The sequence below is a fragment of the Haliaeetus albicilla genome, chromosome 9 (assembly GCF_947461875.1).
Source record: "Haliaeetus albicilla chromosome 9, bHalAlb1.1, whole genome shotgun sequence".
Lineage (NCBI taxonomy): Eukaryota > Metazoa > Chordata > Aves > Accipitriformes > Accipitridae > Haliaeetus > Haliaeetus albicilla.
This window is the reverse complement of record NC_091491.1, coordinates 22,130,983-22,144,478: the sequence shown is the minus strand read 5'-3', so window position 1 is coordinate 22,144,478 and position 13,496 is coordinate 22,130,983. Positions and strand designations below refer to the sequence as shown.

At 44.8% G+C, this 13,496-nt stretch overlaps 1 protein-coding gene across 3 annotated transcripts in view; it reads right to left on the bottom strand.

Annotated features, from left to right (window-relative positions):
• The window catches only part of PXYLP1 (2-phosphoxylose phosphatase 1), a 59,250-nt gene extending 52,737 nt beyond the window's left edge, over positions 1-6,513 (bottom strand). Inside the window, exon 1 of one of the 3 annotated variants that reach the window (XM_069792088.1) lies at positions 6,491-6,513. The gene's annotated coding sequence lies outside the window, so the exon portion shown is untranslated. Of the gene's footprint in view, positions 1-5,781; positions 5,903-6,490 lie in introns of those variants that run through there. The other 2 variants (XM_069792085.1, XM_069792091.1) reach the window with 2 other exon arrangements.
• Between the last annotated feature and the right edge of the window lie 6,983 nt (positions 6,514-13,496).

Genomic DNA, 13,496 nt, shown 5'->3' with positions numbered 1-13,496 from the left:
CAGCCACAGTTTTCAGGGGTTCACACAGTTAGGCTGATTTGCTTGCAGTATTCAAACTGAATGGATTTGGGGAGATTCTAGTTAAGTCATAAGAGCTTGCTGACTTAAGTACTCCAAGCTTTTCAGCCTACTTGCCATCCCACTTTGTATCCTCTCTTCAACTGGTCCTTTATCCCTCACCCTCTGAAAAACTCCCAGAATCTGAATCCACTAAATTCCCCTGGCAACTCACGCACAACCCCACCCATAACAATTAGCTAGTCACACCTTCAGCTTACCCTAAAACTTCACATCTGGTGATTTAGCCATTACTGACAGCTTTCCATGAAGTAAAACACAATTTTACTAAATCATCTAAATTATACCTATGAAAAACAGCAGCGCAACAACGTGATGTTGGAAGTATTTATGCAAGAGGGATGGAAGGGCTGACATTTATTTCACTACCGATTACATTTCTATTCTATCCTTGTGCTCAAGCTGTATTTTGACCGTCACCCCAAAATATTTTTTCTCCTGACTACGGCCCTGCTATGAGATCTGTTCCATACTATCATCATATGCCAGGTCACCCAACACTTCCATCTTCAACCACCTCTATACAATCACAAGGATTCAAAATTATGGGTAGGTACACACTTATGTTTCCTGTCTTCCAAACAGAAAACTTTTGTTTTTTTCCACAGGTATGCTATTACCCATTGCAGCACCAACAGCTGGCAGCTCATACTGGAGAGAAAAAGAAAAAAAGAAAAAAAAAAAAAGACTAAATAGACTTTATTCAGCGATTTTGTCATCTTCCTGCAATCTAACCTAGAATGGTGATTACACAGGTGCATTAGCAGACAGCATTTTCTGCTGCCCTTTCTTCCCCACAACACTTCGTACAACTGCCAACTCGCCTGGCTGCTGGATAGCTGAATGGGGAATAACACAGGCAACATACTGGAAAAACTGCCATGCTGCTGGCAAAAGGGCATGCCTTTTTTTTTTTTTTCCTTGATCCTCAGGGCAGTGGCACAAGCTAACCTCTAGAAACACACCATCTTACAGTTAGAGACAACCCCAACACAAAGGTACAAGCAGGCAAGTTATTTCTTCAAAAGGAAAAATAAAAATAGGTTTAGGTAAACAGCACTGGCATTAAACATGATGCCCTAGCATTTAACTTGAAAGGCCCACTGCCCACATTTTTGTTGCTTAGTTCCACAAAGTTGTTTTCACAATTTACTGGCCCAACAGAAGCTCCTTATGAAGGCACCCAAAAGTCTTCACAGACAGAAATGCAAGCCTGTGTTCAGACTTCTACTTCAGGGGCAATCAGTAAACCAATGCCGTAACTGTAGATGAGAGGAAGATGAACAAAGCATGAAAAATATGGCAAAGTCCAAGATCCAGTGCCAGCATTGCTTTGTCCTTTTAAAATAATCGTTAACAACAGAGTGTACCAGGTATTCACAGGGCCTCCCTTTTTATCACCAGAGACTATCAGCATTAGGAAAACATAGTACGGTACCTCCACTATGTAAGTAATTGTGGAATTTATCATAGTGGACACTGAGACAAAGTTATGGTGTTTATTTTTTTATTTTCATAAGGGAAGCCACGAATCATGTGACAACTTTCCAGGGCAAACTGACTTCATTCTTGGTACCTGAAAAAGTTTAAGGTGGCTGTAGAAACTATGGATGAAACAGCTGGATAACAGTCACTGACTAGTATTTCCAAACAGCATTTCTGAACAAGGTCTTTACCATCTGGGACAAACAAATAAGCCTAATTATTTCAGTTTCCAAAAATCAGTTATTTTTAAGAAATATGCCAGCTATCTAGCTGTTCAATGCCCAGATTACCTAATCAATACAAAATAGCCTGTCAATCTTGCTCTGAATCCTTTGCCTGTCATCAGAAACACACTTACCATCCACCTTTGTAGCCCTCCTGGCAAATGTTCCTATTATCATTTTGTACAATGAAAAAAAAAATGCTCTTTTTTTGCTGCTTAGGAGGAACTATTACATTTATGATTCAGGCATTATCTGAACACAGTAAAACGGCATTATCTGATTTTTTAAAAAGAATCATAAACACTGATTCTCACAGTATACCTTCCCACTCTTTATTTCTTCACTGAGCAAGAAAATGCCTCATCCAGCTGTAATCAGAGACCACCTAACACTTTCAAAACAAACAAGAATGTTAATTTTGAATTCTAACCTAACCCAATGCCACAAAGCAAGCCACATGGGCAAAGCTCACATGCTCCTGCACAGACATAAGTCAAGCCTCAGGTATCCTCTGCTACAATTTTTAGACAATCAAATTTCCAAAACTTTCTGCCCTGAAGGACTCCATTTGGGTTTCACCAACGCACAGCCTGATTTTAACAGAACATAAAATGTTCCACAGTCTGTATGACATTTCTAGTATCTTTCTGGAAAGCTGCTACATAAACCTTTAGTCATCAGCATCCTATATGTAGCTTTATGATCAACTGTTTCCATTTCTATTTCTGTGTAATTTATACCATACATTGGCCTGCATTCCTTACGGAAAGCATTCTGGAAAGCATTTCAAAGAAAAAAAAATTCTTTTCAAGCACAATCTTTTTATCAGTACTGCAATATGTTAGTACAATTCCAGCAAAATTATGACGACACTAAAACCCATGCAAGTAGTAATCTTGCATGAAATCTATATCTAAAGTCTCCTGCCAGGCATTTGGCATTTCTTCCCTTTTTGTTACACAATTTAAGTTTTCATTTTTATAAATAATTTACCACCCAAGCTAGAATATTTTTAAATATAACCTTCTGAATGTGAATCAATGCACAGCTCACTTCCTGACTCCCTCTCCCAGCAAGTCAAGATTAAAGGCTACATTCAAACACTTCCCAAATGCAACGCACTGCTTGAACAGTTTTGACTCAAACCGTGCTGCTTGTCCAACTTTTGGACCACTGAGGTTCTTTTTAAGCAAATCTTTCCTCACCCTTGAGGCTGCTGCCTAGCAGCATTTGTGTGTGCTACTCAAGTGCTTACCAGCACAGTAGAGCTGCCATGCTGTCTTTTTGGCCATCTTTTCAGTAACTATCTTGTGTATCTACCAGTAACTCCCAAAACCTTCTTGTATTACCTGTAACAAACTCCATCTTCTTTAATCTTCTCATACTACCTTTACCAAATGATTCCTTCAACACCTAAAGCCATAGCTGCATGTTTTTTGTGTGCCTCCCAACACTCCTTGAGAGAGCATCTTCATCGTTTTGGTAGAGGCAGCCTTGAAGATTCCACCCACCTGAATAATTAAGGTACCACCACCTCCTTTTTAGCAGCCATCAGAAACCATAAATCTAATCATATCTAAATCATAAAGCATATGTTAGCAGGTGGCTTAACATTTAATTCCTAGGCTCATTTGATGTATGTTTCTGAGCAACACACACCTCACAGTGGTTTTCTGCATATTAATTACAGGGGGGGGGGTTATTAGTTAAAAGAAAATAAAAACCTTGGGGAGAGGAGGAGAATATGCAACTAGAACTGACCATAAATCCCGATAAAAGCCACACTTAGGATCACAAGAAGTCATCATTCATCTTTCGGGCAATAATATGCAAATACACGTAAGATACAAGCCTTTTATAACAAAAAAAAATTTAAAAAATAAATCTGCAACTTCAGCAGAAAAAGCATGCAGAAAAATTCAACCAAAGTCTAGTTTTCAAAGGTCTCCTGTGAGATTATGAAAATTAACAACAACCTACAGAAGAAACCTCACAGGACACTTAAGGTTTCTTTCATCTAAGGAGGTTGTGAGGGAAGTGTGTAAAAATATACACCCCATTGTAAAACCACTGGAGAAAGCAAACTTCATGGGGGACAGTAGATTTGCACATCCTGAAGCATTCCTTTTTGTGTGCATTCATTCCAAGATGCCCACTTTTTAAACTAAAAAAAGCCCAAAAGACAAATGAGGGTTGTTAGAAAAAAGCAAGTTCACCATTATGAAACTGAAACAGTATTACTAAATATTAGAGGTACACCTCTGTTTAGGCACATAGGTACAGATACATAGGTTTAGTTACACCATTGCAGTTTTATAGCTCTGTTGTTGTCAGACCTTCACGTGAGACCCTGCTATTCCTCAATACTTCCTTTTTTGCAGAACAGGGAGCTTGGTTAGTACGTATTGAATCTTATAAAAATTAATGTTTCAGCACTACTGAGATGACATAAAATATTTAAGACACTACAATTAAAAGCCATTAGAAAGAGGAGCATGTGTTTTAACCACATGCGCTACTTTTAGTTACCTCTTTGAGAAGATTAAAATTAAGCAGCTTTTGCTTTTCAACCCACTCACACCCTCCCACTACAAATTCTGTCTGAGCTAATCCTCCCTCTACAGACGTCAAAACAGGGCATAAGTATTACAGCTACTTACTGCCAAAATGTGTTGGTTTAATATCCCATTACTATTGTAATACTGGCACAATAACTTATTATATGTGACAGCTTTTGCAGTTAGTCAAGGATAGAGCCACTTACTCTGTAGTTTTTTCATCCACATGAAACTATATTTGTGGAAGAGAAAATTTAAGGTCTGAACTAGGTGCTCATCTCACACTATAATGCCAGACAAAATAAAAGGCTTATAAGGTCATCACATGCACTCTTCCCGCCCCATCATTTCCATTGTCCCAGCCTTTATGTAAAGCGATCAGGTTATGGTATTTACAAATACACTGTTTAACCCCTTACTTCCTAGCATTTTTAAAAAGACTTTCACAGATTTTTTTGGGGGGGGGGGTGGGGGGGGTTAAGTGCAACATTCCGCATGAAGGCCAAGACGATCTCCTTGTCAGAACACATTTCCGATGTAAAGTCCATGCTCGTCAAAAGGTTCACGATTATCTTCAGGAACCTGCAGTGCAGAAATACACTAAGAAGCCCGTTCAAGGCTCTAAAAATATTTAGGTTAAAGTAGATACAACGAAAGGGACTGCTATCAGACATACCAAAGACAACAGGCATCAAAAAAAGGCAAATACAAGTAAGTTACTCCACTCCAGGCACAGCACATCGACCAACAAGAGGTGACAAAGTACCAGCCGCCGGAGAAGCACAGCACCTCTGCGACAGCACCCTTCGGTTCGCCCGCCAAGGCTGCCAGATACGGAGTCGGTCACGGCAGAGGGACTGACGAGCCCCTCTCGGGCTCCTGCCTTGCACGACGTGTGTGCGCTCACGCACGCACACGCGGTCTGGAGGCGCTAAGCTGCGCGGACCGCTCGCGCACACACCCGGAACGGAGCCCGTGAGCACCGAGAGCCGGCTGGCTGCCCGCGGGTACCAACCCGGAGACAAAGTTCATCCCGCCGAGGCCCCGCGGAGGCGGCCAGGCCGGGCGCGGGGGGCAGCTCGCCGCCGGCCGCAGACCGCCAGCCCGCGCGGCCGAGACTGCCGCCGCCCGCAGCACTTCTGCCGCTCCGCGTCTCCCCGCTGCGCGGCGCAGGCGGGACCGAGGGGGACCCTTCCCGGCCCTCTCAGCCGGGCGCGGGGCAGCCGCTCCCGCCGCACCCCCTCTCTCCCCCGGCGTCGGCAGCGGTCTCCCGCCGGAGCCGCCGAGTATTTAACGGGGGGGGGGGGGGGGGGTGGGAAGGAAGCACCCCAGATACAGCCGGGTCGTACCGGGGCACCGGCCCGAGCGCTCCCCGGCAGCGCACCCAGGGCAACGTCCCGTCCGCGGGGACACCCCGCCCGCAGCGCCCCCCTCACCCGCTCGGCGCCTCCGCCGGGGCCAGAGCTGGAGCCGCTGCCCGCCGCCACGCCACGGCTCCGGCTCGGCAGCCTGCCGAGCGCCTCGACTCCTGCGAGCGCCGCCCCCGAGCGGCCGCGCCGCCCGCCCGCCGGCGCCCCCTGCCGCCCGCCCCGGAGCGGAGCGGGGCCCGCCGTGCCGTGCCGTGCCGTGCCGTGCCGTGCCGTGCCGTGCCGCCCCGCGGGGCCGGTGGTGCCCGCGACATGAGGGCGCGGCGGAGGACCTGCCCGGGCCGCGCGCCCCCGCTCCCTGCCCTCGGCTTCCCCGGCGCGGGACGGGACGGGACGGGACGGCTCCTAGCGCGGCGGGGACGGCCCGTTCGCCGTTCCAACAGCTGGGCGTGGGGAGGGGGCGCCCGTTGCTGCCCGCCGTACTTGCGGTCCCCGGGCCGCCCGCCGAGGGGCTGGGCGGTTTCAGGCCTCTGAGGACGGCTTCTTTCCTGACCACCGTTGCGGGAGAGCAGCCAGAGGCTCCGGGGCCAACAGCGGGCATCTAGTCCCAGTTCCCCCGCATCAGAGCCCTGTGTTTCCAACTTCGTGCTGCTTCCAGCGTTTGAGTAGACGGCCACCGGTTAGTTCCCTGGAGGCACAGCAGAAACATCTAACGCAGCTAAGCAAAATGGTTATTGCTAGCGACTCCGCTCGCAAATTCTTCTCGTGCTTAACTTACCAGGAAGCACAGCTGGAACATTCTCATAGCCCTTTGTAAGAAAAGCCGATTTCAAGTCCTTGTCAAAGGAGAACTCCACCAATCTCAATAAAAAGATAAAGCCAACATGTTCCGTTGTATAGCTGATGCAACTGAAGTCATTTCATAACTTGCAAAGTATTCGCCTGGATTTGCTGCCAGCAAAGAAGCTCCCAGCTAATCAGCCTTTCCTGTCATAGGGGCTCATTCTGCTCTACCAGCAGGAGCACTTGTTTAATCCTACAAGCTGATCGTCTTGCAAATACATCAGTTTTTCCACATCTCCCTAAAACAGATGCCAAAATTAATTCTGCAGATTTGGGGAATGCCTTAATTCCCTTTACAGGCACCTCCTTTGACATGTCTATACAGAACCTAAGCAAATACTGGGTGATCAAAGTAGAGGTGCTGACATGAAACATTTGGCAGCAGGGTTTATGGACAAATGGCTGCAGGTTCTTTTTGTTGCAGTCTGGAGTCACCTCAAAGAGTATGTGTGGTTCGCATAGTCCCACAGTTCCACTTGAAACCCTGGATACTTCAGCCAGCTTCCGACTGTGTTGTCATGCTGCTCTGCCCGCCAAGCTACTTATCTGTGTTGCCTCTGCTCTTCAGTCATGGTGACTGGTGGTCACTGCCCCGTAAATAGCAGCATGGAGCCAGATTTGCTTGCTTTGATACTGCACATCCACAGAGGTAACACACATAGCACAAAAAGAGTGGGAACGTTTTTCTAGCTAGACTAGTACTTTTGCCTAGCTGGTATGATTTTACCTAGAAGAGTACTGAGGTTCTCCACCTTCTTTCCTTTTGGCCTAAGAAGTAGGAATTAATCCAGTTTTAACTGACAGACTGCACAGTGATGTGAGTTGTGGTCATCCAGCTGCAGATCAGAAGACTGGAGCCTTTACCAACTGCTGCTCTTTAAAAAACCATACCCAGAGATGCTCAGCAGCACGGTGGTTGGCCTGCCAGCTGACGGCTACACATCAAATACACAGAAGCTGCTGTTCTTCCCAGCTACCAGCATCACATCAGATTAGAGCTAATCACTCATAATGATTGTCCTACTTTTTAGAAAACCAGTACCAGCCATCTGAAAAAGAATGGTTTGTGGAAGAGTAGAAGACAAATTATGGGACCCCAGATATGGAACAGTGAGACTTCTGAGACTGTCGTTCACTAGATCACTTTAGGGCACGTTAGGATCGCATAATGCCCAACATCAACACAGAGAAATCTGGCCCTTCCCTACCCAGAAAACAGAATACATACTTTACAGAAAAATCATCTCCGTATGGAAACAATGATTTACCATGATAGCAAATGCTTGCCAGGGGAGTTACATTTCCACCTCCATCCAGAACAAAGTGCAATTCACAAAGGAGTCAGGATTCAGGAATTGTCAATCTGTTCTCCATGTAATAAAAGGATTTAGTTTTCTTCACAGAATGTTTTTCCTTTGGAGAATAAAAAACAGTTGTCTATACACACAAAAGAAATCAACTTCATTAGAGAAAAAGTCATTATGATATTTATAATACAAAAGACTATGTACTCAAAAGTTGTTAATAGCCTGAAAACTTCGCTGCAGAAACCGCATACACTTGGATTTTAAAGATTAAATTAGAGGAGACAAACTGAGTACTTGCAGGGCAGAGCAACTGCAGCTACTGTCTTTGGAGGAGACTTGGAGCTACCCACAGTCCCACGATATCGCCTCGCTTCATATTCTCGTCAGTTGGATCTACCTTCTCGTATACATACCATTATGCATCCAATGAACTTCTCATCGTGCAAATACTACTTTGTATCATCAGAATTTGCTTTTCCAGCAAGTATTGTAAGGATGTCCTTACAGTAGAGTGAATGAGATATGAACTAACAAAAATTCTGTTGCTTTAACCAAATGGTAACAGAGCGTCTATGGATGATAAAACTGAGCTCGCTCACTAGCATCCACCAGCTGCTACTGAGACAATCCATGATTATATGTAGTCAAAACAGTGTAGTGTCCTCTGTCTGACCTCAACCCCAAGCGGTAAACTGACAACCTGAATTCTAGAGGACAGGTCATGGTGAAACACAGCCTCATCACCCAGGGAGGACAGTTCTAATTTTATAGTTTACTAGATTTCCAAGCTCCTGATACTCATCCTGGCTTTTTTTTTTTCTCCTCCCTCCCACTTGTTTGTTTGTTTGTTTGTTTTTAGAAAAAAACCCAAACAGTTTCCAACTGGATGGTGGGTTGTTTGGGGTTTTTTTCCCTCCCCTTCCTTCACTTGTAGTCACACAGAGTCAGAGCAACTACACATCCTTCTGTTTGCCAGAGTTTTTGAATAGGAGATTCTTGGGAGAAGGTAAGGGTTGGATCGGGGCTCTCCTGCAGGCAAATTCTAACACACATAATACACAATCAGTTATGTTTTACAGTATAAATTAATTCAATTTTCTGTTTAATCCAACAGGTAATACTTTCGCAAGAAATGAGAATCAGGAAGAAAGCCCAAAGACTTTACTGAAAATACCAGCCAGATCCCAGCTACTGCTCCCAAAAGCCATGACAGCAATGGAGCACAGTACATAAGCACAAGTGAGTGGGTAGAGAAAGAGGTTAAGTCACTGCTCTACAGACAAGTTTGCAGTCAATTTTGCTCATAAAGGAGGGTTTCAGGCACTCCTAAGCTATTATACATTTGAACTATGGGAGTATTTTATACAAGGTAATATTTGAATAAGGTGTTTACGTTCTAAGGTTACTTCTTCACTCTAACAGTTTCAGGCCCTATACATTTGCAGGGCTTTTGCTTCTTTTAAGAACACAAGAGTTTCAGCGGTCTGAATCATTCTTTCAGTTCCATTGTTTGATGTTGGCCGGATTTCTCAGCTACATGCCTGAATGCCTTAGAGAGTCCTTACTCTTCATCTAGCACAAGGTCCCTTCTGACAATACCCCAGTGCGTAGCAAGCATTGTTTTCGGTTTGCTAATTACTGAGATGTTTTCTGTCTCAGCCTACTGCTCTTAAGTATTTAAAGAAACTGCTGACAGTTCTGGAAGGAAGCCCCTTTAAAAAGTTATTTATGCCTGCTTTTTGCCACCACATACCTGAAGTCTGGTGTCACCTCTTTCAGTTGCTTTGTGCGTGTTCCTGCATCATTCCAAGTGTCATGTGGTGTTTCTATCCAATACCTGACAAAGTTAGCCCTGGTTTTATAGCTTTGATGATCTGTGTGTATTTCAGCATCATATTCCTATAACATCCTGGGACAGTTACCATTAAATTACCTCACTCCAAGTCTCGTGGACCTTTTGGAATCTTTTAATAATGTCTTAACCATTGGTCTGGAGATCACTCCACAGCCACTCACCCAGATTTCTGTAACTCTTCTATTGCATTACAGCAGCTGCTGTTTTCTTCAGAGGCTGCTGTTACGGGTTCGTGTGGTGCGTGGGGTTTTTTTGTTTGTTAGCGGGGGAGGGTCGGCCGGGCCGGCTCCCGCTCGCAGCTGCTGGAAGCTCCCCCGGCTCCAGGCCGGACCCGCCTCTGGCCCAGGCCGAGCCCATCGGTGACGGTGGTAGCGCCTCGGGGAGAACACGGGGGGACCCCACGGTGGAGCAGGGGAGGAGCGAGGAGGAAGGAGCGGCAGAGACCCGGGGCGGCGAGCTGACCCCAGCCCCCGTCCCCTGTTGCCCTGCGCCGCCGGGGGGAGGAGGCGGAGAGAACCGGGAGGGGAGCTGAGGCGGGAAGGAGGGAGGGCTGGGGGGAAGGTGTTCTAAGGGTCGGGTGCCCTTCCCAGGGTCCTCGTTCTGGTTCGACTGGTAGCACATTAAATCGATCTTGTCTCTTCCCCAAGCTGAGCCTGCCTCTTGCCCGTGACCGTAAGTGGCGAGTGATCCCTCCCAGTCCTTATCTCCACCCGCGACCCTGCCTTTGTGTTTTCTCCTCATCCCCCCGGGGCCGGGGCCGGGGGGGGGCGTGGGAGCGAGCGGCTGCGTCGTGATTTGTTACCGGGTGGGCTTAAACCACGACAGTTGTCTATTACCTTATTCGCCAGCATTTCTACGTATATGGCTTTACAGCATTTAAATTATCTCTGCAGGGAGTCACTCAGTTCAACCCTCAGACATGCTATTTTACAGTGTATCGTGTTCATGTTAAATATTATGTTTTCATCTCTTGCTCTCAGGCTTAACTTCCTGATAATATCATCACACTCAGCCTCATCAGTTTCAGCAGTAATCAAGCAATCAGAAATTAAAGTAGATACTAGGAATATTACCACATAATTTTTCTCTACTCTTTCATTGGTTGATTAAACCCCAAATAATAATTACAAATTCTACATTGTTTCTAAGTGGTATTAAACAGACACAGCAGAAGATGCCTTATCTGGTTGTACTTGCCGATATTCCCCTTTCTTATGGATAGCATCAGAAAAAAACCTTTATTTTCCAGAGTGAACAGAAGATTGCTGTTTGCACATGACTCTATGTCCTGGAGTATAAACAGGTATCTAATATTCCTTCCTTTGGAAAATCATCTAATTTAGTTGCAGGATTTTCAAAAATAAATTAGGACATCTGAACAAATATAACTTCCTTCTCCTTTCTTTTCCAAGCCCCACTATCATGCAGCTGGATGCGTACCAACCATGGCATTAAAATACAGGCATCTCATCCCAGCAGGTCCACATTTTATCCCAGCAGGACCCTACCTGGTCACAAGAGCATTGCCAGTGCATATCAGAATAACAAAGACCACTTAATCAAGTAATTGAACAGCAATGCCATCAACTACCTACAAAGGTAGTGTTAATATTCATGGGATAGGTATCACCAAATGGCAATATTGCACATCACATTCCAGTTGTGCTTTTCCTAAATGTGGAAACAGGGGGTCATAATTCTGAAGAAAAGAGCTTGTTATCACTTCTTTATGGAGAAATTACTGCAAGCAGCAGAAACCACGAACCAAGTTTGGGGCTAAAGTTTTCGAAAGAGGAAGTCTGTGTGGGACCACGCTCATGGAGGAATCTGTGCAATATAAATAGACATTATGTATGCTAAGATAATACCCATATCACGCATTGCTGATTTCTCCCCAACAGAAAACCAGACACCTGTTTCCACTTTGCAGAGGTTCGGCAGTAGTCCTTGTAGCCAAATTTCTTCAGTATGGACATGCTAGCATAAGACAGAGTATGGAACCATAGCTCTCATTTCACTCAGTACCACTGGAAAGGAAGCTTAAGTGGCTTTTTTTTTTTTTTTTTTTTTTTTTGGCATAATGCCTTATGACACATCATACATCAGTTCATTCAGGACATCAAAGAGCTCCTGTTCATAACTCACACTGCAAAGCAGTTTTAAATAAGATCCTACACTCATCTGAGAGCATAAACAAACTCTAGCTTTTGTTACCTTACAAGATCTCTTTTAATGAGTATTGCTTACATTGATAATCAGTTATCCTATTCATAGATTTTTATCCAGGTGTTATTCTGAACACCTATTTAAGTTTAAATAGCACATATAATGAGAAGTGACAACTTCTTGAACAGCCTTAAACCAAAATTAAATGTTAAGGAACTTTGCTTTTAAATCACCCTGCTTTGCCTCTCCCAGTGGTAGTCAGCAGTGTAGGGCTGTGAGGTGGAAACAGACTTGGAGAAAGCACCCACCTTTGCCACTCTAGTAGGTGCACTATTTGCCTAGCTTATTATTGCACCTATTTAAAGCTCCATTTGGTAATTTTCCACTAGGATTAGCTTCTGAAAAGAAACTCCACAAAGGGTTTAGCATAATCCTCCAAAACACAGGTCTCAGATTATCTGAATATGTATCATTGCCTTTATTTGCATTTCAAACAACTTCAATGAAAGTAGAAATGCCCCAAAAGGCAGCAGGTGCTTAGAAAAAGCCTCAAAAACAACCCTTAAAAAAACTGCATACATACACAACTATTCTCCAGTGTCATTCATGATCCCAAACAGCTCCTTCTGTCTCCCTGGAATAAGGCAAGCCATTCTTACAGCACTTAATTGGTTCTAGGGGTAACCAAGTCCAGCTGCTCTGTTTAGCAAAGCAGCACAGCTGCCTTCTCTCAGTCCAGAGGAGCTGAGAAGAGGGGAAAAAAAATGGAAAGTACCCACCACTTCAAGAGCTCCATTCCCAGGGTCTCAGAAACCTGACTAGAATTTGGATTGGAATTTTAAACAGATCCCTTAGGAGCAGCAATTGGCTTCCTAGGCAACCAGGGTGGCCGCATTGCTGTGCTGCTTACATGTAGATAGGAGGAAGAGGAGGGGGTGTGGAAAGATATATATACACATATAATTGCCCTTTTACACTCACAGGAGGGTTTCCTAGTTCATAAATATTCTTGCTGCAAGGTGTGATTTTAGTTAAATTCAGACTCGACTTGCCAAAGTGGTAGGCAGTAAAGTTATTCAGAGTGACAGCCCTTCTGTTGCTGGGTGAGTTGGGACCAGATGGCAGCAAAACTGGCTTTAGAGTATCTGAATGCTTCCTGGTGCCTGAGGATTGCCCAGGTACCTTGTTGGAGAAGATTTCTGACCCTTCTGGTGGGCAGAACTAAAGAGTTGTCCATGAAGCTAGGTGAATTTTAAGCACATTGTATTATTTCCCTGTTGTATTTAGTTCTCAGGGAAACTGCCAACTTTAAAAGCCTAATAAGGGAAACCTACCTAGAAAAAAGCCCTCGGCACTAACATTATCACTGCCACCTTCCTTATTACCCCGTTCTCTGATATGCTTCAAACCCGCTCATGCGGGACCTCACCCAGACATGAAAAGGGATGGGCTGTGTCTCCTTAGTCATTGGCCTTCTATTAAAACCAATACCAAGGGCGCCCATATAGCAAATGTATGTCCTACATTGCTGTCCAAAATCTGGAGATGGGAAAAGCCTTGAAATAGTTAATGGAGACATACACAGAAGCTCATGTTGACATACAAATATTATT